The 26,328-nt window shown below is 37.2% G+C and overlaps 1 long non-coding RNA gene and 1 pseudogene across 1 annotated transcript in view; one reads left to right on the plus strand and one right to left on the minus strand.

Annotated features, from left to right (window-relative positions):
- The window catches only part of LOC132683191 (uncharacterized), a 213,452-nt gene that overhangs the window by 78,187 nt on the left and 108,937 nt on the right, over positions 1–26,328 (plus strand). The window lies entirely within an intron of this gene.
- Positions 22,531–22,618, minus strand: LOC144612844 (U2 spliceosomal RNA; annotated as a pseudogene).

The following is a 26,328-nucleotide window of genomic DNA, read 5'->3' on the forward strand; positions in this document are numbered from 1 at the left end:
TGAGGGAGTTTGGGTTGGGGTATGTGGCTGGGAAGAATGTCAGTCTCATCTTTCCAATGGAAAGCAGGGAGCTGAGTTTCCCAAAGGAGCAGAAGCTGTGCAATAATATAAGGACACAGCTTACAGTGATTTCTGATATTAAAAAAGATTCCCTAGTTGTGGAAATTTTGAGAACCGAAGTTTATAGGAAAAAGTCCAAACTTCTTCGTATGGTAGCCATATGAACCTGATTAATGTTTGTACTTTTCTGTTTTTTCCTTCCTTTTCTGTTTCTTCTCACCCCTTTGTGGTCTTATGAACCATTCATACTGCTGTTTTTTGCTGATGTCTGGATTTATGCTCACTAATTTCATTTTCCTGTAATGCCTTTCCCTCTTTTATAGATGCTCAATCCACCTCACCGTCCTGAGATATCTTTCCACCTCCTCAAGCAAAATCCGTTGTTCTATTCTGCAGAGGATCTTGTATACAGATATCTCAAGGAAAAGTCTGTGGGGAGGACAAAGCTGGCACCTTACTTTCATGGTATAAAGAAGTTCAAAATCATTTGTAGTTAGAAAAAAACCCCAATCTGACATCTTTATGCCCAATTGATATGAAGAAAATCCATGTTTCCTACATTGTTTACATGTGACTCTGGGATGTAGGGTCTTGTAGCAGGAAAAAGCATGGGTTGAGGGTTCACATCCCAGTTCTGGCACTCATTAGCTGAGCAATCTGGTGCAGTAGATTCTATAAGCCACAATTTTTTCCCCATCTAATTAATAGGGATGTAAATAATAGAATCTCCTTCAGATTATGATGTGGAACAATGATCATTAGATTAAACTGTCTCATCATGTTATTCAAATCTTCTATATCCTTACTGATTTTTATATCTGTTGGCTTTATGAGCAAATGAAAGAGGTGTATTAAAATATCCTGCTGTTTTAGCTCTGTAAGTTCTTGCTTCATAAGGGATTATATGATTATGTTCATACAACGTTAGCAGTGTTGTATGTTTTGTTCTCTTTTTTGTCTGACTCTAAAATTGTCTGTCATTTTTTTAGTCCTATTCTACAAAATGTGTCTACTGTGCATCTGTGATATTTCTAGTTTATTGTATTTTCTAAATCTTTAGCTTGATAACGGTGTTGACCATTCCATACCTTAAATTCTGTCTGTAATTCTTGATTCTAACATTGGAAAATCTAGAAAAACAATAGAAATAGAAACAAATGAACAGGATATCCAGATAATCAAAGATTTTTAAATAACTATATTAATATGTGTGTAAAAATCTATGACAAGACTGGGGCGTTTGAGAAGGAAATGAACCTTATTTTAAAATATTGGGATTTTAGGGGGTGGGGGAGAGGGGAAAGTGGGTGATTGGCACTGAGGAGGGCACCTGTTAGGGTGAACACTGGGTGTTGTGTGGAAACCAATTTGACAATAAATTATATATATAAAAATAAAACAAAATATTGGGATTTCAAGAACTGACAACACAATAACTGATATGAAGGATGGATTAATAGCAGATTAGAAACAAATGTAAGATGAAATACTGAGAGATCAAAGATTGGCAAGTACGGGAAAAAATGAAAGAAGCAATGAATGAACAGGGATAACATACATATAATCCAACTTCCAGAAGTAGTGGACAAAGCTCACTTACTTGATTTTCTCCTCCCAAAGGCAGCCAGACTTCCCACATGTCATTAATTAAGTTACACAGTGGTGTAAAGAGTAGTCTTCAGTCCTTCCCAGAATCAGTTTCTTCCTTTTACTCCTTGTTCCTAAGGGGAGATCTAGTTTTACCTGGCTTTCTCTTACTCAAGCCTGACCTCAAATCCAGTTCTCATTTTCCCAGGCAGGTGACCTGCTGAAACTCCTCAGTTTTTCAGCCTCTCTACTAGAATGCCAGATGCCATAATAGAGGAGCTGGTCCCAGATCTGGGTTCATTGCTGTAGGTTATCCTTTTCTCTTGGTCTTAATTCTGCAGTTCTTCCTCTTGTTAACACTTTAGTACAAATATTTCTTTTCATTTTTTCATCTTTTCTGTTATTCAACATGTCTAGCCCATTTTTTTTGGAAATGGAACTATTTCTGATTGATTTTCAAGTTAGTTAGAGCAAACTCTCCAAAATAATTTTTAGAGGGATGTATGGATACTATATAGGTTTCTGGCACATAAAGACTCTGTTAAAAACTACAGCCTCTTCTCTTACTCTGGCCTGGCTTCTAAGAGATATCTTTGCTCTTCTTCTGTGACTTATTTCTCCTTTCTTAGACCATGTGGGTTGCCTGATCTTCTTTGTAGTTTTGATGAAAGTAAAAATAAAATAGCACCTATATTTTAATTCCTTCATATAAGCTGTTTTACTGGTTTTAACCCAAATTACTTCAAATTGTAACACAAATACCTTCTTGCTTAAAGATAAGGTAATCCTGTATCTCTGACATCTGGACTAAAATTAGGACAGGGAAATTAGAGGCTAGGGCTCTAATAGTTAAGGGGCATAAAGATATCCCATACTCCTTTTCCCCAGTGACCCAGTCCAGCTTCTTTTATCAGTCAGTTTTATCAGTACAGACAAAATAGTTTGGAAGCTCACAGGGCTCCTGACTGCTAACTCTAGTTTTTATCTGCACTTCTGGACAGACTTGATAACGCAACAATCTGCTTGGACCATTGCCTTTGGGAGAAGGAGATAGTCAAATGCATGGGCTTAGGTTTCCATTTTAATCCTAGAACTTTATTTCCTGGTTTAATCCAAGTTTCTCAAGAAATGATTCACACTGCCAATTGTTTCACAAGCCCAATAGATTTGGAGGCTTGACTTTAACTATGAAACATGGAAAAGAGATTTACTTGGAAGATGAATATATTGAAAGATACAAGAAAGATACTAAAAAACTCAAGGCATGTCTGAGTTGGCATTTTATTTTTGCTCACATTTGTATTTCTGTCTGTGATAGAACTATCTGCAGAAGGTATATTGTTGATGGTTAAGAGAGTGTCACCACTTTTTAATAAAACCAAAATTTTTCCAAGTGAAATATTGTCAAAAAAGTAAAATTTCTATCTACCAAAGAAAGACTAAAATAATTGATAAGTAACATGTTTAGTCCTATTAATATATAACTTATTACTAAAATAGATGCCTTTTCCCCCAGGAAATTCTAGTTGTTAATTGGCTGTTCAAATGTGTGTGTAAAATGTCTGATTCCATCACTGATTTTCTCTGTCTACGAAAACTGCGTCTACACATTTGATTGTGATTTGTTAACTCAAGGCTAATAATTTTCTTTTCTTTTTTTTTTTTTTTTTTTTTTGAGAATTTCCCTGGGACTCACTGGCTGTGGACAATCCTACTAATATCCACATTTTGCTGTTATGCTGTCCACTTCTGCATCCCTGTAGGGTCCCCACGAAAGGCCTGGACAATTATTTCTGGGAGACTACTGTGCCTGGATGTGATCATTTAGAGTTCCCTTCATGCTTACACTGAGGTTGCCTTTTCTGCTGTCTAGAAATTATTTTGGGTGGAAGGTGTGTCCCATCTCTATCATTGGAGCTTCTTTTCCCTCTAAGAATGTTGTCTCTCTCTCTTAAAAACTGAGAACAAACTGAGGGTTGATGGGGGTTGGGAGGGAGGGGAGGGGAGGTGATGGGTATTGAAGAGGGCATCTTTTGGGGTGAGCACTGGGTGTTGTATGGAAACCAACTTGACAATAAATTTCATATATTAAAAAAAAAAAGAATGTTCTCTCTCTATGTAGGTTTCAGGGTTTTTGTTTTTGAGGTTTTTATTTTTTGAAATTCTATAGCACAGGAACTGTGAGGTCACATTTAGAAGTGTGTTCTTTTATATCATCACTATTTTGAAGCCAGGTTATATTCCTTGCAAAAACTGGAAAAAACACTCCACTAATCTGCAGGTGACTCGGTCCACAGCAGCTCCACTTGCCCCTCAGCCTGTCTCATAATGTCCCAAATGTATACAGCTTTCTCAAATTTTAAAACACTGATATCAACCTAGTGCTTAAACCAAATCCATGGGATTAGGCTAGGGAAGTCTCTCCTTTCATTATCTCTTTCCTCTCATCCCTGACCCATTGCCTCATTTGGCAGGTACAAAACAAAAACAAAGGCCCCATAATAAGCTTACGCCTGGTGAGCCCCTTTATTCCTATAAACTCATATTCCATATAAACTCATACAAAGAGGCACTTCAGATGGTGAAGTGGGGCTCCAACCCGCCAGTTCATCAGACAGACATAGTGAAACTTTGAATTTAGATTCAAACATGTACAGAATCTTGACAACTTCCCAATATATTTAATCTTCATAGAAGGAAAAAAGTTACAAATTGTACTTTTATCAATAATCACCATCTACTTGTTGGAAACTAAACATTTGGCCAGCTGTTTGGAGTATGAAATGTGGCTATGGTAAGAACATATAGCTTTGTTGATGCTCTAATTTTCTATGATTCTAGATTGTTCCTCTTAAGGAAATGAAGACTAAATTGTTGAGGGTATTTGAGGGGGAAGGAGAAAAAGAAAGCAGAATGTGGTGTTAATTTCCTATCATGTTAGCCCAACTATAATCTTTATATAAAAGCATAACCATTAAATGAAATGTTTCTTATACATTATTTAAGATTACTTAATGATACAATTGGAGAAATATCTCCAAGAATCATTTTATTGGATCATTTTCAATATTAATATTGAAATATCAATATGAATGTTTAAAGGTCACTCAAGGGCAATTGTATTACTTCTTTGGATGGCCTGTCCATGATTGTTGTCATTCTACCTTATGTCTGAAACATCACCCAACAATCCAAATCTTCTTTTTCTTTTCTATCATGAAACTAGGGCATGGGAAGAAGGTAGCTAGCAACTCATATTATGTGTGCAAATATTGTGTGTGTGTGTGTGTGTGTATGTATAATACATATGTGTTTACATATGCATATGATCAAAAAAGAATTGCAGTCATTTGTACGGAAAGAAAGGAAATAAGGAAATATAATATGAAAAACTTTGAGTAAAGAAAAACACCTGCTCTAGAACATAGGAATTTGAGAATGAACAATCACATGCCATCTAACTTTAAGTTACCACTGAGTATTAATGTTAGGATTTTGTTGGGCTCTAAGGGGAGCTAAGCTTCTTTAAAGAAATGAACCATTTCTTTATATGCTTTTATACGAGGCCTTTGAAATGGGTTCTATGGAAGACAATGAGAAAATTTCATTTAGCAAATTATAATTCTACTATGCTTAATGAAAGAGACGTGTCCTGAAAGTATCCTGAAGGATAGTGTCCTTAATAGAACCTAGCTCACTCACCTCACTCGGAGGTTTTCCAAGTGAACAAACATATTTGGGTTTTTAAACCCAGGGTTACAGTTCCCTCCTTCCCTCCCTCCCGCTCTCGCACTCTCCCACACACTCTCTCTTCCTCTCTTCCTTTCCTCCCTCCTTATTAAATTAAGCCAGATGCAAATATTTTTGGTCCAATTTTGACACTGGACCAAATTATTTAGGAACTCAGTGGTATTTATATTTTTATCTTGCCATTCGTTTGCTTTTTCTTAGTTATCTCTTTGCTTTTTAGAGCATTAAGCTTTTTCCTTTGCCAAATTAGGTTGTTCTTAACTACTTTATTAGATTCATGTTAGACAAAACAGTTTTGAGCAGCACGTGGAGGGTACTTTGTTAAACTATTATATTCAAATTCTGTATGGAACTTATTTAGTGGATAGTAGTAGTTTTTTTTTTTTTGTTTTGTTTTTTTTTTTTTTTTTTTTTTCCCAAAGTTCTCTTGGAAATAACATTACAATTTAAATTTATTATTTAAAGTTTTCTTTTAAAGGCTGGGTTACAGTGAATCCTATGTACTTGGTTTATGGTACGGATAGCAGAAATATTTGATTTAAAAAACTAGTTTTACAGATTTAATCAGTTCCTGTGAAGCCATTTCATCCACTTTCATGCTCTGAACCATACATTTCATGCTTCTTTTTTGTGTGCTAAAACTACATTGCCTCCCAAACACTTCGATTTTTTTTCCAAGATGTTTCTTTGGTCTCTTTTAGATTCTAATGATACTTGTTACATTCAAAAACTATATTCTTAACAGTAAACTATATGTTTCCACCATAAGTTTATGGCTGACCACTTTCCCTGGATGATAGCTCAGGACCCATCTTTAGCTGTAGTTTTATGAGGTCAGCTGTTTTTCTCTCCAGTGCTGTCTGTTAAACTAATTCCCTATTCCATGGTTTTCCTGCTCCACCCAACATTCTCTCTAAGGAAAGAGCCACACTGGGGAAGTGTTTTCCTTTCTCAGTGGTAAATCTATCTGTCTATGTCTATGTCTGTGTCTGTGTCTATATCTATATATCTATACACATATATGTATATATACATATGTACAATTACATGTGTGTGTGTGTGTGTGTGTGTGTATATATATATATATATATATATATATATATATATATATATATCTCCATTTTATATATTTATCCATTCATCAGCCGATGAACATTGGGCTCTCTCCATAGTTTGGCTATTGTTGATAATGTTGCTGTAAATATTGAGGTACAGATACCCCTTCAAATCTGTATTTTTGTATCTTTTGGGTAAATACCTAATAGTGTAATTGCTAGACCATAGGGTAGTTCTATTTTTAGTTGTTTGAAGGACCTCCATATTGTTCTCCAGAGTTGCTGCACCAGTTTGCATTCTCACCAACAGTGCAAGACTGTTCCTCTTTCTTTGCATCCTTGCCAACACTTGTTTTTCTTGTGTTGTTAATTTTAGCCATTCTGACTGGTGTGAAGTGGTATCTCACTGTGGTTTTGATTTGTGTTTCCCTAATGATGAATGACGTTGAGCATCTTTTCATGTGTCTGTTAGCCATCTGGATGTCTTCTTTGGAAAAGTGTCTATTCATGTCTTCTGCTCATTTCTTAACTGGGTTGTTTGTTTTTTGGGTGTTAAGTTTGATAAGTTCTTTACAGATTTTGGACACTAACCCTTTATCAGATGTGTCATTTGCAAATATCTTCTCCCATTTCATAGTCTGCCTTTTAATTTTGTTGATTGTTTCCTTTGCTGTGCAGAAGCCTTTTATCTTGATGAGGTCCCAATAATTCATGTTTGTTTTCATTTCCCTTGCCTTTTATGACATGTCTAGTAAGAAGTTGCTGCACCCAAGGTCAAAGGAGTTGGTGTCTGTTTTCTTATGTAGGATTTTGATGGTTTCCTGTTTCACATTTATGTCTTTCATCCATTTTGAGTTTGTTTATGTGTATGGTGTAAGAAAGTGGTCCAGTTTTCCCAACAGCATTTGTTGACGAGTTTGTGTTTTTCCCATTGGATATTCTTTCCTGTTTTGTTGAAGATGAGTTGACCATATAGTTAAGGGCCTATTTCTGGGTTTTCTGTTCTGTTGCATTGATCTATGTGTCTGTTTTTGTTCCAGTACCATACTGTCTTGATACTACAGCTTTGTAATATAGATTGAAATCTGGAATCGTGTCTCCAGTTTTGTTCTTCTGTTTCAGGACTGATTGGGCTCTTCAGGGTCTTTTGTGATTCCATACAAATTTTAGTATTGTTTGATCTACCTCTGCAAAGAATGCTTGTGGTATTTTGATAGGGATTGCATTAAATGTGTAGATTGTTTTGGGTAATATGGACATTTTAACAATGTTTGTTCTTCCAATCCATGAGCATGCAATACTTTTCCACTTCTTTGTTTCGTCTTCAATATCTTTCATAAGTCTTCTATAGTTTTCAGAGTACAGTTCTTTTACCACTTATTTAGGTTTATTCCTAGGTATCAACTGTAAATAGGATTGATTCCTTGCTTTATTTTTCTGCTGCTTCATTATTGGTGTATAGATATGCAACAGATTTCTGCACATTGATTTTATATCTGTAACTTTGCTGAATTCATGTGTTAGTTCTAGCAATTTTTTGGTGGAGTCTTTAAGGGTTTCTACAGGGTATCATGTTATCTGCAAATAGTGAAAGTTTGACTTCTTCCTTACTGATTTGTATTCCCTTTACTTCTGTTGGTTGTCTGATTGCTGAGTCTAAGGCTTCTATACTTAAATACTATTGAATTAAATACTATTTAATATTACTATATTAAATAGTAATGGTGAGAGTGGGCATCCTTGTCTTGTTCCTGACTGTAGGAGAGAGGATATCAGTTTTTCCCCGTTGAGCATGATATTAGCTGTGGGTTTTTCATATATGGCCTTTAAGATGTTGAGGTATGTTCCATGTATCCCTACTTTCTTGAGGGTTTTTATAAAAATGGATGCTGTGTTTTGTCAAATGATTTTTCTACATCTATTGAGAGGATATTACCCTTTCTTTTATTAATGTGCTATATCACATTGATTGACTTGCAAATATTGAACCAGCCCAGGAATAAATCCCACTTTATCATGATGAATAATTCTCTTAATGTACTGTTGAATTCAACTTGCAGTATCTTGTTGAGAATTTTTGCCTCCAGGATCATCAGGGATATAGGCCTATAATTCTCCTTTTTAGTGGGTTTTTTGTCTGGTTTTGGAATCAAGGTAATGTTGGCTTCATAGAATGAGTTTAGAAGCTTTCCTTCCATTTCTATTTTTTGGAATAGTTTGAGAAGAATAGATATTAACTTTCCTTTAAATGTCTGGTAGAATTCTCTTGGGAACCCATCTAGCCCAGGACTCTTGTTTTTTGGGGAGATTTTTGGTAACTGATTCAATTTCTTTGCTGGTTATTGGTATGTTCAAACTTTCTATTTCTTCCTAGTTCATTGTTGGTAGTTTGTATGTTTCTAGGAATTTGTCTATTTCTTCCAGATTGCCCAGTTTGCTGGCATGTAATTTTTCATATATTCTCTTATAATTGTCTTCCTGTGTTGTTGGTTCTGATCTTTCCTCTTTCATTCATGATTTTATTTATTTGGGTCTTTTCTCTTTTCTTTTTGATAAGTCTGGCTGGGAGGCTATCAGTTATGTTTTTTTTCCCCCTGAAAAGCTAGCTCTTACTTCTTTTGGCTATTCTATTGTTTTATTATTTCTATATCATTTATTTCTTCTCTAATCTTTATTATTTCCCTTATTCTGCTAGATTTAGGTTTTATTTGCTGTTCCTTTTCTAGCTCCTTTAGGTGTAAGGTTAGATTGTGTATTGGGGACCTTTCCTCCTTCTTGAGATAGGCCTGAATTGCAATATAATTTCTTCTTAGGACTATCTTTGATACATTCCAAAGTGTTTGGACTGTGGTGTTTTCATTTTCATTGGCTCCCATGTATTTTATTATTTCTTCTTTAATTTCTTGGTTACCCATTCATTCTTTAGTAGGATTTTTTTTAACTTCCATGTATTTGGGGGCTTTCCAAATTTTTCTTGTGGTTGACTTCAAGTTTCATAGCATTGTGATCTGAAAATATCATGGTATTATCTCTTTTTATACCTATTGAGGGATTATTTGTGACCCAGTTTTATTTTGGAGAATATTCTATGTGTACTTGAGACGAATGTATATTCTCCTGCTTTAGGATGAAATTTTGCAAATATATCTGTTAACGTCCATCTGGTCCAGTGTGTCATTCATAGCCATTGTTTCCTTGATTTTTTGCTTAGATGATCTGTACATTGCTGTATTTAGGGTATTAAAATCCCCTACTATTATTGTATTATTATCAATGATTCTCTTTATGTTTGTTATTAATTGGTTTATATATTTGGGTATTTTCAAGTTGGGGGGATAAATATTTATAATTATTGACTCTTCTTGATGGATAGACCCATTAATTATGATATAATGCCCTTCTTTATCTCTTATTGGAGTCTTTGTTTTAATGTTTATTTATTTTTGGGAGAGAGAGAGAGAGCTAGCACAAGTGGGTGAGGAGCAGAGAGAGAGGGATACATAGAATTTGAGCTGTCAGCACAGAGCCTAATACAGGGCTCAACCTCACAATCTGTGAGATCATGACCTGACCTGAAGTCAGATGCTTAACTGACTGAGCCACCTAGGCACCCCTAGAGTATTTGTTTTAAATCCAGTTTGTCTGATATAAGTATGGCTACTCTGACTTTCTTTTGACATCCATTAGCATGACAGATGGTTCTGTATCCCCTCACTTTCAATCTTCAGGTGACTTTATGCCTAAAATGAGTCTCTCATAGGCAGCATATTAATGGATCTTGTTTTTTATCCATTCTGATACTCTATGTCTTTTGACTGGAGTGTTTCATCCATTTATATACAGAGTGATTATTGAAAGATATGAATTTAGAGCCATTGTATTACTTGCAAAGTTGGTGTTTCTGGTGATATTCTCTACTCCTTTGTAGTCTTTGTTGCTTTAGTATTTTAAAAATTTTTAAAAAAAAATTTTCCTCCACTCAAAGAGTCCCCCTTAAAATTCTTTGCAGGCTGTTTTAGTGGTTATGAACTTTAGTTTTTGTTTGGGAAACTTTTTATCTCTCTTTCTATTCTGAATGACAGCCTTATTGAATAAAGAATATACTTGGCTGCATATTTTTCCCATTCAGCATATTGAATATTTCCTACCACAACCTTCTGGCCTGCCAAGTTTCAGTGGACATGTCTCCTGATAACCTTATGTGTCTACCCTTGGTTAAGGGTAGGTTAAGGACCTTTTGTCCCTAGCTGCTTCCATAGTTTTCTCTATATCTTTGTATTTTGCAAGCTTCACTATGATATGTTGTGGTGTTGATCTGTCTTTCTTGATTTTGAGGGGAGTTTTCTGGGCCTCTTGTACTTGAATGTGTGTTTTCTTCCCCAGATCCAGGGAAGTTCTCAGCTATTATTTGTTCAAATAAACCTTCTGCCCTTTTCCCCCTCTCTTCTTCTTTTGGGACTCCTATGATATGGATATTGTTTCATTTTATGGGGTCACTAAATTCCCTAAGTCTCCCCTTGTGATCTAACAGTGTCCTTTCTGTCTTATTTTCAGATTAATTATTTTCCATAGTTTTATCTGCTATATCACCTATTCTGTCCTCTGCTTCTTCAATCCTAGTTGTGACTATATCCAGTCGGTTTTGCATCTCATTTATAATAACATTTTTTATTTCAGCCTGAATAGTTTTCAGTATGACTAGTTTTTAGGTCTTTGGTCTCTGTAGCAAGGGTTTCTTTGGTGTATTCTATGTTTTTTTTTCCAAGCCCAGTTAGTAGTCTTATGAGTGATGTTCTAAATTCTTGTTCAGATATATTACTTATATCTGTTTTGAGCAAGTCCCTGGTGGTGATTTCTTCTTGACCTTTCTTTTGGGGAGAATTTCTCCATCTTGCTATGTTGGCTGTTTCTGTTTTTATGTGTTTCAAAAGCTTGTTTGTTAGGTTTCCTGTAGCTGAGAGACCTGCTATATTAACAAAGGGTTATACACTGTCCCAGGCCTGGTACTTCAGGAAGTGTTTCTGGTGTGTGCTGCGTGCAGTCTGCTCTTGCATTTTGGCTGCTCTTTCCCACTGGTTAGTCCTCTGCAGAGCCCCTCCTTGTTTGCAGTGGGGAGTGTTTGGACCTTTAGCTAGGTGTGCTTTGACTTGTTTGTTAACAAAACAAACAAGAAGAAGCCTGGGGGAAAAAAAGGGGAGGGAGGAAGCCTGATTCCAAAAAAAAGAGAAAAAGGGAATGAAAAAGACCCAGAGAATAAAAAAACTATAAGGCTGATCTGGAGAAAAAGACAGGAAAAAGAAAAAGAAAAAGAAATGAAAAATTGAAGCCTCATCCCTCCCCCCCAAAAAAGAAAAAAAGAAAAAAAAAAAAGGAAATGAAACAAACACATGGGAAACGATGAGCCTGATTCCAAAAGAAAAAAAAAAAGAAAGAAAAGAGAAAAAAGAAAAAAAAAAATTAAACCTGGTCCTATCTTCACCAGAACTGTGGTTTTGTTTTGAAGCACTCAATTTTTAGTACACGTTATACATGCAGGGTACTGCCTGTTCTGGCCTTGTGGAGGAGAGGGCCAATATGGTAGCTCAGAGTCAGTCTTGCCCCAATTTTAAGCAGTTGCCAGTCACAGGGGGGCTGGGTTTGGTGTAAATAGGTCCTGCCTCCACTGGGGCTGCTGTGCTGCTCTCTGAAGTCACACCGTATTGGTGTTGGGGGGAAAATGGTGCCACCCCAATCTCTCATCCCCGGACAGGGGATCTCACCAACCTCACTGTTCTAGCAGCCCTCACAGAATAGTGAGGGCAGTCAGCTCACTCTGTGCCACAACTCTTGCGTTTTTTCTTTGTCATGTGGCTGGGTATCAAAACTCAAAGTCTTAAAGGATCTGGCACCGGGCAGGCCTACTCCACTTGCTCTGGAGCAGAGCCTCTCTGCACTGTGTCTGAAGTCGTCTGCCTTGGAAAAACAGTCCCACGCCTGTGCAGTGCATGGAATCTATGGTGTAACACCACTAAAATCAGCAAAGGTGGTATTCCCTCTGAGCGTGCCTCCGTCCCCTGCTGACAAAAGGCCTCTTATTGGTGCCTGCAGCATCTTTTGTTCTTGGGGAGGCAGTATACCTCTTCCAGAAATACTCCAGGAAGGGGAATGTTCTCTCCCAGTGTGCCCTGGAGATCTCTATACCATGCTATGCCCTCTGGGGCCAGCTCTCTCCTCCCTAGGAGCGCATGCCATAGCTCTGCTCCAAAGAAAGTTGCACACTTCCAAAACCTCAGAATCTGAGCTCCAAAGACTCTTTGCAAAAAACCCTGCAACACTCAGTACTTCTAGCTTCCCAGTCCATGATCTAGAGAGGTTCTACTCTGTGTGAACCCAGTGTTGCACTCTCTCAACACCCCCCTGTATGTTGTCCCTCCACAGAAAGGGTTCCTGCCCCTCTGTGGAACTGCCATTTTTCTCTACCCCAGTTCACTTCCATGCACCTAGTCCTGCCACGCTGTCTCCCTCCAACCATGGAGATTCTTCTGCCAGTCCTCAGATTGATTTCCTGGGTGTTCCATGTGATCTGATCTCAATAGATACCTGTGTTTGAGGGATGAAGGAAGCCTGGTCCCCCTACTTCTCTGCCACCTTAACTTCTCTCCGCAAACTACTACTTTTTATTAGTTGTATTTTGAGAAACACTTGTTTGAAAAAAAAATCACAAAAGCATTCAATAATGGATTCAAATGTGATTGCATATTGTTAACTTTAAGGGGGAGGGTCTATGCTCAAAAAGCATTTTGTACATATGTATGCATGACTTTCTTTTTTGGAGGGTTGTGTATATGGCTTAAAGCATTTCCATCCATAGTGCCCCAGACTTAGTGTTTGTTAAAGTTGGGTACTGTTTGCCTATGCTGGTTTTTCATCTTCCTTGAGATATCTACTCCCATAATACTAACTAGATATTTATGTTGATATTCTGGAACCTTACATCAGTATGTTTTTTTGTCTTTAAATTCTATGACTCTTTTGTATGACCAGATAAAAATATTGGTTGATTAATTAGAAATTTTTCTTTTCTGGTTTATTAAAATTTTTCTTTTCTGGTTTAATATCTTTATTCCTAACTCTCTTTTACTATTCTTAGCAAATCCTAAGCTTATGACTTTTACTTTATCATGGGTGGTATAAATCAGCACTGATATTTTGAAGCTTGGAACTTGGGAGAAAATAAAATGAGCTTATTGTCTGCTAACATTTTACTTTGCAAAAGAGATAATATTGTGGACTAAAATTTATCTCCCCCCCAAATTTATATATTGAAGCCCTAACCCTCCATATGACTATATTCAGAGAAAGGGCTTTAAAGAGGTAATTATTGAGGTCATGAGGACTGATGTCCTTAGGGACAGCAGGACCGGTGTTCTAGAGACGCCAGGAGTGCATGTTCATAGAGGAGAGGCTACGTGAGAACAAAGAAGATGGTCATCTGTATGCCCCATAGAACAGTCTCAGGAGAAACCAAATCTGTCAACACCTTGATGTTGGACTTACAGCCTCCAGAGGTATAAAAAGTTAAATTTCTGTTTAAGCCTGGGGCTTAAGTCTGTGTTTTTTTGTTAAGACAGCCCTAGTGGTTTATTAATGATATAATCAGCATTAGGTATAGTAAAGCACTGGTCTGACTTGGTGTTTAAAATTTTATTAATTTAGCCTTATTTTTTAACTTCAGTAGGAGTATTTGAGTTGAATCCAAAGATATAGTTGATTTCAAGTGTAGCCACACTATCGTCATTTATCACTGAACATGAGGTTTTAAGGTAAAAGGTCCATAAACTCATCCACTGTTTCATATTTCCAAGCTTTGAAACTTGCAAATGGTGATAAGTACCTGTTAAAGCTAGTTCTAGATTTCTAAGAATGAATTTGGAAACTGGAATAGTGCTGTAGATGTTGGCTCTGTTGTATAATATACACTATCTTGTTGGGTGAAGTTGTGTTGGGAAAATCTGCACATTAGGTATATTCACCATAAATTGTAATAAAACAATATTCTTAGGAGTTTGATAGAGGCTGTCTCTCTCTCTGCTGTATAATGCTTATAAGTTGGCAGAAGTCTTTTACTATTCATCAGTGTGCTAATGTGATTACTTTTAGACAAGACAGATGCTTGGATCTTCTAGGATTTCAGAAATGCTTATTTGGCATCAAAGGGATCATAAATCTATTGTATGTGATTAAAATAAAGTCTCAAGTGGACTGATATATAGACTTGTGACTTGGCCATTCAAAGCAGCATCTAAGGATTTGCCTATAAGCTGCCAAAAGAGCTATTCAATTTAGTCATGTAAGTTTCAAAATGACAATTTAACGAAAAACGTCAGGTGTGCTACTTGGTGATATAAAAAGCAAGATAATATTTGGTTAGATAAATTGTTGGTTTTCATTTTCTTTTTAATTTTGGTCATATTTTCTGAGCTATTATATGTATTTTTTTTTCATTGCCTGATTAGGACTTAAGCTGAGATTTGCCAGAAATGTTCAAGGAAGGAAGACTGCAGCAAAATTATCAAGACATTAGCATTTTAAGCATATTTATAACATTTTGGAATAAATGAAAAGCAACATTAACAAAAAACAAGATAACAAACACTTCTTTAGTAATAATAAGAGGAGTGCTATCTGCTAGGTACTGTATTACATTGTTAATATATACGTATCAAATTTAGTCCTTCAAACAACCCTATGAGGTAGATATTATTTTATATGTGAGTAAACTGAGTCACAGGGGGTTAAGGAAAGCAGTCAAGCTGCAGAACTAATAAGGGATTTGAGCTAGGGCTGTCCAGCTCTAGGGCCTGTGTTCTGACCTCATTAACTTCACGGTGCCTTCATGCGCTAGTAAATACATATTAGGTATTAGGTGATTTGTTGAGTAATGGGTTAAAAGCGTTTGCAGATGCTACCACAACTTTGATGAGAATATAACTTTTGTTAATAGCATGTAATTTTTGAGATAAGTTTATTAAATCGCATTCTAATTTGTCAATGGTTGATAAGATCACAAACAGCTGGGAAGAAGAGTCTGGTTTTTATTCTAAGCTCTTGTTTATTTTTAATGAAAGTAAATACAACAACAATCACATGGTCTTTTGAATTTCACATAAGGATTTGATTCTTTTCAATTTATTTAAACCCTGAAATAATTGTTTTTGATAGGGCATCTGTTAATATTATTTCTTTTTACAGATCAGGCAAAGGAAACTGATTTCAAGTGACATGCTACAGATTTTATGGTGAATAAATTAGAGTTATTTGTTTATTTGTTTTCTCTTTGCTTTTTTCACTAAAATTCTTATGTTCTTGAAAAATGCTATAAATTCACTGAGGATTCCTAGAGTTTGTGAGAAAATATTTTCAAAGTAAAGAATCTTACATTTGAATAATTCATAAGCCTAATTGATAAACTGGTTTAATGTATATATACACACATGTATATATATATGTATTATACTCATATAGTTTATATATATGGTATATGTGATATATGTGCATATGTATATTATGTGTACATAATACACATATATTTATGAACTGCTTTGAGAGTGCTCTCCTTCAGTCTGTCTGTTTCTCTCTATATACATACACACACATGCACACATTTATGTGTATACATACGGATCTTTCAAAGCAAATCTTAGTGGTATAGACACTTGAACTTGAAAACATTTTAGTGATGGGGACATTGGAATCATATTATTTGCTAGTTTCACTTAATTACTTTTAGCAATGTTTTGGGGGTCCTAACATGATTATTCACTTTTTCATCTTTCTTTCTTCATTGTTACAAATTGAAAAATTGACCCAAGCAGCAAAATGAGGCAAGTTAATGTATCAGATTTTATTGCTGGTAAAGTTGGATGGTACAATGTGGTGGGTGACCCAAGGCTCTCTTTTAAGACAATAAGCCTATAGAGTGGGGCTCACCCTGTTCTTCGTGGAGTGTCAGACACAGAAGACGAAACAGAGTGAGACCCGGTTGGGCCTACTGGGAGAGATGCATTTTGTTTGCCCAGTATCTGGGAACTTGTGTGAACAAGTTCAACTATGCTGGGGCTCAGAGGGCCATAAGCAAGAGATAGGCTGAGTAGAGTTGACATCACTTCCGCAGAATTCACTGGTCACAGGAGCCAGTCATTATTCACTGTCTTGGGGAGGAGTGACTTATAGGATGAAGAAGAATATAGACACTTTTCTCTAGAATGTGGAATTGTTGAGTAAAAATTTCCTGTTCGGCATCACAGTGGAAATGTAGCAAGAAGATCTGGGTCCTCCTGTATCCCCATTGCTGTGTCCTCTTAACCCATTGCAGCATAGAATCTGAGCCCCAAATTCTTTCTCTATTCTATTTTTCATGTTAAATTATGCTCAGCTATACGCTCCAAAATAGCTTACGAGAGACTGTGCAGGTGACCCATGATGACATAAGTACCACAAATACAACGCCAGCAACATAAAAATCAGTATGAATCCCTTCTTGTTATTAAATTTCTGGGTATAAATTAAAGCCCACAAATAAATAGTCTAAATATTAAATAGTCAATCCTTTTTGGCACTCCTTCCCCAATATTCTTATATAATAAAGTTATTCTCAATAACAGAAGCCTGAGATCTTGAGGCTGTTTTTTCTGTGTCTGCTTTATGACAGACAAGAGAGTACAGCCTCAGTAGGGCATCTCCTCTCCAAGTATGGATAATGCTTTCAGGAATAGCCAATTGTGACAGGTTTGCAAGCAAGTACCTGTGTCAGTCCTTTTATAGTCTGTTCCTCCCCAGATGGCCGGTGGTTTACAACTTGAAGAAAGCATCTCTGAAACATTTGTACCAAAGAAGTCACTCCCTTCACTACTTGCAGGAATTTCTATAACTCTTCTTCCCTATTTAAGTGAGGAATCAATCCATACTAGGAACTTCTCAGCAATTTTAAAAACCTACATGTCTGTGTCTTACTTCAGATTAATTAAGTCAGAATCTCTAGGGGTGGGACACAGGCATAAGTATATTTTAAAGTACCTTGAGTTAAAATCCACTAAGAGAATGGAAGATGAGCATTTCATAATAGAATCTCTGTTCCTCACCTCAGGGAGGTGGCCTATGTTTTCATTCATTCTTGGTTGATTTATAGTCAGTCTCCATGTTGCTCAACAATGACCTTATATTCAGGATCAGAGGACCTGCAGAACTTGACAGTCCCAGATATATTGTTGGCACAGGCTTCAGAATCTTCCTCATATCTTGGTCATGCTTTGCACAACTGATAATTTTATTTTTAATCTCATTATTTCCCAAACCGGCAGATTGTATATGTTTGGATCGATTTTCTCATTTGAACATCAGTATCCTTAGGAAGCATTCTCCAGAGCATTAATCATTACATTCTTGACAAGATCCCCAGGCACCCCAATCCAAGCCTACTGTGTCCCAAGGGTTTTTGTATAAGGCCCGTTCCATATCATTTGGCATACTTCTGTCTCGACATTCTGGGAATCTTAATGCTATCCCTGCTGGAATCTGATAGAAAGGTAAATGTGTGTGGCCCCAGATTATTGTGTGAAGTATGTATGATGCTGATGAATATCTCTGCTTAGGCTTCTAGCAGTTCAGCATATACAGCATCATAGGCCATCTCTTTTCTGCAACTACTGAAGCTACCTTATCATCTGAGTTCAAGAATTTGTGTTTGAAAACTAGGTAAACATCTATATAATTTTTTAGGCCGCTGATGGGTAGGATCAAGCAAATAGATAGTAATAAGTGGAATTTCTCTTCCTAAACCCTCTGTGTCAACAGAAGCATCCGTAGAGTAGGGCACGTGATGGAGAGTGAGGGAACGTGGGTCTGAACAGACAAGTTTATGTCTCAGTTTAAACAGATTTGCTAAAGATTAGCCTTGTCCTCTTAGTAATAAAACCTTCCTGGTTTGTAATCACAGGGGAAGGTAAAAGATAAATATTATGCAGGACAGAGCACAGACTGAAGCAGACAGAGAAGTAATGAGGGCTCAGAATTAGTTTCTTACTCTTCACTTAGAATGAATAGAAAAAATCCAAGAGAATAATACTAAAACATGATCTAAATTTGTATTTTATTTGCATCAGTCATAAAATAATTGATATTTTAGTCCCATCTAGATGGGTAAATAGCAATAGCCACTTGCAAGTTTTTCCTAATTCCTCTTTTGATTTCATATTTTTAAAATTCTTCCTTTCTTCTGCATGCCGCATGTACATATTTTAAAATATGTATGTGTCTTTTGCAGTAATTGTGATTTGATATTTAATGACTATAATAAATTAAACAGCATCTATCTAATAATAAAAACTACATTACATTCATAGTCTACAAACCTTTATAATCTGGTTTGAAATTTCTAGGAAAAGTGAAAAGAAACCGAGTTGGAACTCTGATCATGTTGCATTAGGTTATCACTCTACTCTCTCTCTTTTTTTTAATGTTTATTTATTTTTGAAGGAGAGAGAGACAGAGTGTGAGTGGAGGGGGGGGGGGTGGGCAGAGAGAGAGGGAGACCCAGAATCCGAAGAGGCTCCAGGCTCTGGGCTGTCAGCACAGAGCCCGACGCGGGGCTCAAACCCACAAACCGCGAGATCATGACCCCAGCCGAAGTCGGACGCTCAACCGACTGAGCCACCCAGGCGCCCCACTGTACTCTTCATATTCAAAACAGGGTCTGCATATGTGACAAGAAGCTAGAATGTCTCCTGTAGATCACATCAGAGAAGTGTTACATCCTCTGCTCACTTAAAACTAATAAAATTTCTCTTTATGTAACGTTCTTTGTATTAGCGCCTACTGCATTTATTTTCAGGTATAGCCTCATTACTGAAAAAAACCCAGGGAGGAAAAATCCTTGGTGAAATACCACAATGAAATGAGTTCATTTTTAGAAAATTTTTAAGGATGACTGAAAATGTAGGACAATTAATCACATTGTCTTATGTGGACAGTAAAGGTGAAATATGGGGTATTGTAATAAATCTCTCATGGATTTGTGATAGTCCAATTAGGGTAGGCTAATCAGATATTTGGAAAGTAATGTACTACCCATTGATTTTCTTTGCTAGAGGAATGGGATCTCACCATTCATATCTCCCAAACCTTGACACCTAATTACTATCAATTTTGTTTATTTGATCCATATTTTTCTATTCCTTTTACTACAGCAAAGTCTGCTGAAATATTGAATACCGGTGATGGCCTTTAAGCTTGAATTTGAGACATCTCCTTGTTTCCTGGAGCGGCTCAATGCAGTGGTCTGAAGGGTGAATGTGAATCATAGATCAAGGGGGATTATGTGAGTCTGGCTGGAACTTTATCAGCTGTCAGATTTTTTTTTTTTTAATATATGAATTTTATTGTCAAACTGGTTTCCATACAACAGCCAGTGCTCATCCCAAAAGGTGCCCTCCTCAATACCCATTCAGCTGTCAGATTTAAAGTGCATGCATGAAGTTGTAGGTAGAAGACAAGGTCAGAAATATGGGGCATGGAATTCCAAACAGATTGGGAAAGGGAAAATGAAGATGGTTCAGGAAGAAGCTTAAATGTTAACTTCTTGGCCTAACTAGATAGGGTGGGCTTAATGGGCAAGGCCAGGCAGGACTCACACAAATTACAGCAGAGTGGATTAACTATAGTAGTGAATCTCAGGAAATGTTCTTGTCCCCTCTCTCCATTTTGGCTACAGCAGCCCCGATGAGTGACACTTGGCTTCCTCTTTCTTTTCTGTTTAAAAAGAATAGTCTCTCTACTCTCATCTTTCTTCAACCCCTGCCCAATTCCCAATCCCCACCGAGGGAGGACAAGTCTGTTTAGTATGCCTGCTGTAGTCATAGCGCCACGGTCCCTAAATCGTCAAGTACATCAGAGTAGTAGGTGATAAAATGTGAATGACTACAAAACATTTGTAATACTGTTCAATGGTCAGAAGGAATGATATAGATCTGCATATTATAATGTAAACAGAGGGGCACGTGGGCGGCTCAGTCAGTTGAGCATCCAACTTCGGGTCAGGTCATGATCTCACCGTGTGTGAGCTCGAGCCCCACATCAAATTGCACTTTCAGGACAGAGCCTGCTTGGAATTCTCTCTCTCTCTCTCTCCCTCTCTCTCTGCCCCACCCCTACTCATGCTCTCTCACTCTCAAAATAAATAAATAAATAAACTTTAAAAAATTAAAATAAATAAAGATCTAAATATTATGTTGAAAAAGGCAGAGCAATCATTTTGTGTAAATTATAAGCATTTAAATTATAAGTATTACAGGCATACATACAGGTAAATTAATTTACAGAAGATAGCTTAGAGGGACATACATTAAATGTGTCAGTGTGGGGGGCGCCTGGGTGGCTCGTTTAGTTAAACGTTGGACTCTTGATTTCGGCTCAGGTATGATTTCACGGTTTGTGGAGTGAAGCCTTGTGTTGGGCTCTGTGCTGCGTCAGCACGGAGCCTGCTTGGAATTCTCTCTCCCTTTCTCTCCGCCTCTCCCCTATTCATGTGTACATGCGCTCTCTCTCTCAAAATAAATAAACTTAAAAAAAGACGTGTCAGTTTGGGTGCCTGTGAGGGAAGAGGAGTGATATTTGGGATGGAGGATGAAGGGAAAATGAGGAAACAGGAACAGGTGGCTGGGTACAGACCAATCATAATAAAGTGCCATAGAATAAGAAGTGAAAATCAAATCACTTTGTTACGCCTCCTGTCCAAACTGAACACATGAATAAATGAATGAATGAATAACATTAAAATCAATTAATGAATGTCTGAAATCTCATCCTATTTTTTTCACCCTATAATTTGACTAATCACTGAATTTTATGAAGAGAAACCATTTTTGTTTGCTAAGTTTAAAATTGTTGCTCAAATTTATCCAGTAGGATATCAAGGAGAATTCAGATAACACTTTGGATTTGGAATGTCTTTAGAACTGTTTTGAGAGATTCCTCCCTAACATATCCATGGGAGGACACTGAGGCTAGAAACTGGGATTTGCACAAGCTAAAGCCATTGGCACAGAAAGGGACTTCCCAACATGTTGTTCACACTGCTGGGTAAATAGCTGGTCATGGGATGCCTGGGTGGCTCAGTTGGTTAAGCATCTTACTCTTGATTTCAGTTCAGGTCATGATCTCAGGGTTTGCGAGTTTGAGCCCTGCCTTGGGCTCCATGCTGACAGCTCTGTCTCAAAAATAAATAGATTAATTAAAAAAACAAAACAAAAAAACTAGTCATAGCATGCACAGTTGCTCGCTTTCTGGCTTGCTGTTTGGCATAGAGAGAGAAACATAGTTCCAAGAAGTGAGAAAATATGGATCAGGCATCTGTGGAGTGAGACTTCTCGATATCTTAAACCACTGGCAAAAAATTGACAGTGTTTTATTAGCCTCTGTTAAGAACTAAAGACTACTTATCCGTTTATTTATGTGGCAATGAAGGTGAAATTTTGGCAAGTTAATTGATGACCGTAAATAATGTAATTACAAGTGTAAAACTAAAGGGGAGAGAAGCAGTGGATCTGAGAGGTTCTGAGGAGCTGTTGAAAGCAGTTGAATTAGAAACTTGAGGGATTTGGTACTAATCCCCACTCTCTATGACTGAGTCCCTTCCTCAGTAAGGTGGATGTGATAACATCTTCAGAAGAAGACCCTGAAGGACTATAAGGTCCTAGTTGTTAGGATCAAGTTTCCACATGGACACCATGTTCTCTTAGTAGGAAATTGTTTGTGATCTTAGTTTACAGTAAGGGATAAAGGCATATCGCTGAGCACGTGAAAAAACATGACTTGCAAATTAACATCTATCAGGTGGGCAAACCTTTCATAAAACATAATTTCAGGGCTGCCTGGGTGGCTCAGTTGCTTAAGCAGTCGCTCTTGATTTAGGCTCAGGTCATGATCTCATGGTTGTGCAACAGAGCATGGTTGAGGCTCCTTACTGGGCAGGGAGCCTGCTTGGGATTCTCTCTCTCCCTCTGCCCTTCCCCCACTCATGCACACATATGCACTCTCTCAAAAAAAAAATTAGAAACAAAAGTTTCATAAATTATAATGGCTATATTATTTAGATACTATGCTTGATCTTAGCCAAAAGGCCGAGAAGTGATTATACTATTTAGATAATTATGGCTTTAAAGATTCTTTAATGAAGCTGGAGAAAAAAAAAACATTCATGGAAATATCAGATAGCTATTTTATTACTAGAGCCAGCAATAATGTTACTATTATAAATCTCCATTTAATTTATCTGATGTTTCTTTATGTCCCATTATTTTAACCTTACAAGAATTTTCTGAGGGAAGAGGTTTGATATGATTCCATTTAGAATGGAAGAGACTGAGGTTCTGTGTGATTCCTTTTAACAGGCCATACCATTTGAAGTGTTTGAAGAACACTGAGAGGGATTTTTTTTCTAGCTCTGACATGGGTCTAAATTTCTTGCATTATAGAATAATAGGTAACAGCTCAGCTCCACCCTAGTATAAAACTCTGTCATATCCACTCTTGTTCTGAAATGTAAAAATATTGGGTCCTATGACACCTAGTACAAACCATAGATAGGGTGTGATTTAGGATACGGTGGTCAATATCTGATTTTGACTGTGAGTACTAGAATAATAAGATTTTAAGTCTTCTCTTACAGTATCATACAAATGTGTACCTCCAGAGAATGGGCACTGAAGTATAAAATTGCAAGGACTGTTAATGCACATATACGAATGGAGATGACATTATCATATCATATAAAGCTGGAATGAGAATCTCTTGTTTAAATATGTAAACAAGTCAAGCCACTCACTGTGTATGATGTAGGCAATTTGCGAAATTATGCAAAGTGTTTAAGGTTACCAAGACATGTTAATACACTGAGGCACAATTTAATGCTTGGTGTGTTTTCCAAATGTGCATAATTTACTCCTTGGTACTGTTTTTTATGATGTGTGACAAATATCCCCAATGCCAAGTGATTAATTTTCAAGTAATAGGGAGCTTTTTTCCCCATCTTGCTTTGGTAAACTTTTGGACGAGCCCAGACTGACAGGCTTTTGCCATGGGTCTGAGCAGGCCACCTTGGTCTTGGCCTTGGCCATCTGGACAGAGGCGATGGTATCAGACATCCCTCAGCTACTATGTGCATCTGAACTTTGAGAGAATGTAGTACATTTGGCTGTTTAATGTCCTGTATCGATATTATGCTCCACTGTCTGTTTGCATAGACTCGAGACTTTCTCTGTTCAAGAATGTCTGGGGCGCCTGGGTGGCTCAGTCAGTTGAGGGTCTGACTTCAACTAAGGTCACAATCTCATGGTTCATGGGTTTGAGCCCTGTATCAAGCTCTGTGCTAACAGCTTGGAGCCTGGAACCTGCTTCCGATTCTGTGTCTTTCTCTCTGCCCCCTGCTCGCACTCTGTCTCTGTCTGTCTCAAAAATAAATAAATATTAAAAAAAAAAAAAAGAAGGGAATTTCTGGATGGCCTCTAGAACTTGACCAGGTCCTCTGTGAATATCCCTATCTTTGTCTCCATGGGAATTTTGACTACGGTTCTCAAATTTCAAAATAAAGCTAACTAATCATTTCTGTACATGATCATCAATTCACATTCTCTTTTAAAATTTTCTTGGCCATCTTTAAAAGATGTACCTCTCAGAGGTGAAATGGAATAGCATGTGTTGACAGAAACAGAAAAAGGAAGAAAATAAATGGCGTAAGCAAAATATACTGCAGCACAGAGATAAGAAGAGATGTATACAAAACAGTCTGTCATTCATTAAAAAAAAAAATCCCATAGCCTTTAGGCTGAGATCTACAGGGAAAAAAATGGCAGCAGAAAAAAGGAGTCTACCTGCCAAATATATGGTAGTGTTCATTACTAAATTGAAAGCCCTTGTAGGGTTATGATATAAATGTTACTGTGTCAGTTGAGTCAAAGTTCTGTTGAGTGTGTACTGTTGAGAGCCTGCAACCTCACCACTGTATCCACTGCAAGGTCCCCCCTACATTCTGACCCTGGGGGAGGCTCCAGACCATGTAGCAAACTCCATGTGCTACGCCAGACCTAGAACTTGTCTTAATTACTACAGTATCGACTTGGGAGTGGAGCAGAATTGCTGGAGTGCTGTTCGAAGACAACAAAATAAGTGGGCAGTAATAGTGGCAGATCAGAAGAATTGGTTCAGACCAAGTATTTGAGGCTCACCTTCAACGGCGAAGGTAAAAGAAACTTGGCGGTAGGTTTTCTGTTTGCCAGCCCTGTGACAGGATCGTGATGTGCCTAGTTCTGATGAGCAAACAATGACCTTTTAGATTTGGGGAGAGTTGGCACATATGAGATATGATTACATCCTTACCACTAAGTGAATATACACCTGACAAAGGGGAACATACTCTCTTGTCATGCACAAAATAACAATGATAATAACTAAAATTTATTGAGTGTTTTACTATGTGGCAGGCATTATTCTGAGACTCCTTTCTATGCTACTTAATTTTGACACAAACCTAACATGCCAGATGCAAATTCTCAACCCTTAATCATTCATGCTACTGATCACTGTAAACTTACTTAAGTATTTAAATACTCTGATCCATGAGATAAAAAGCAATGAACTAATTAAAAATGAAAGTAGGAAACAAGCATTTGGATTAGGCTTTCTAGGAGCATTCCAGAGTTTTGAGAATAGTTAGACATGCATTTGGACATAAATTTTCAAGAAAAATATTTTTTCATTTATGAAAATAGGAGACCACGTGATTCTCTGTGGAAATTTTAGGTAAAGAAAAAATTCAAAGCTATGAAATTTTAAATGGAATAGAGGAGTGTTCTCAACTTTAGCCACACATTGGACTCACTTGGGGAACTTTAAAAACTTAAAAATGTCTGAGTTCCACTCCAGATATTCTTACTGAATTGGTGCCATATGTGGGTTTCTGGAAGCTGGCCAGGTGGCATCCACTGCAAAATCTCAAGACTTGACTTGAGGGTAGCTTCTGGTAAAGCCTAAGCACTCAGGAGGGAATCAGGGTGACCTGGGTTGGAAATCACAAATCCTCATGTATGAATTGTTTGATTTTGGAAGATGAACTTTTACCTTCTGAGATTCAGTCTTCCCATGTATACTATGGGGATAATAATAGCACTTTGAATTTGCAGAATGCGCACGAATCTCTTGGCAATGCATACATGTCTTTTAGCGTAGTGCTTGGCATTTCATCACTCAAAAACACTGCAGGCGGATAATAGGTGAGAGTTTCCCCCCAAATTATGAGACAGTGACATGGAAAATCAGTAAGGCAGAGCTATTCCTTACTGAGTTTAATGTTTGAATTGATGATCTCTATGCATGTTAAATGATATATATTTACCTATTTATCTATAAGCTATCTTTCCATTCGTCTATCAATTATTAGCTAACTAGCAAACTAATAGCTTTTGTAGAGCAGGGATTCCTCCTCATTTGCTTGGTACTAACTTAGATTCCAAGGCACATTAGAGAGTCAGACGACATGAAAATGTAAATAAGGCAGCTTTACAGAATTATTTTCCTATCTTCCCTCCCACCCCGAGAATCTTTGCAATCCCCAATGTCTCAGTCTTCTGGGATCTCTCTCTGCCTTACCTCAGTCTTGCTTACTGAAATGTCCATTAGGAAATCCAAGACCTCTTTTTGACTACCCTGGAGAAGGCATTTAATTTGTTAACATGTTAGTCACATTGGCCATTGTTCTAAGAGGCCCAGAACCATGAGTCATTCCATCTTTCTGTGAGGTCTTGTACTGACTCCTGACTAAGAGTCAACATCTGCTTTTCTGATTCTG

Source organism: Panthera onca, chromosome C2 (assembly GCF_046562875.1).
Source record: "Panthera onca isolate mPanOnc1 chromosome C2, mPanOnc1 haplotype 2, whole genome shotgun sequence".
Taxonomy (NCBI): Eukaryota; Metazoa; Chordata; class Mammalia; order Carnivora; family Felidae; genus Panthera; species Panthera onca.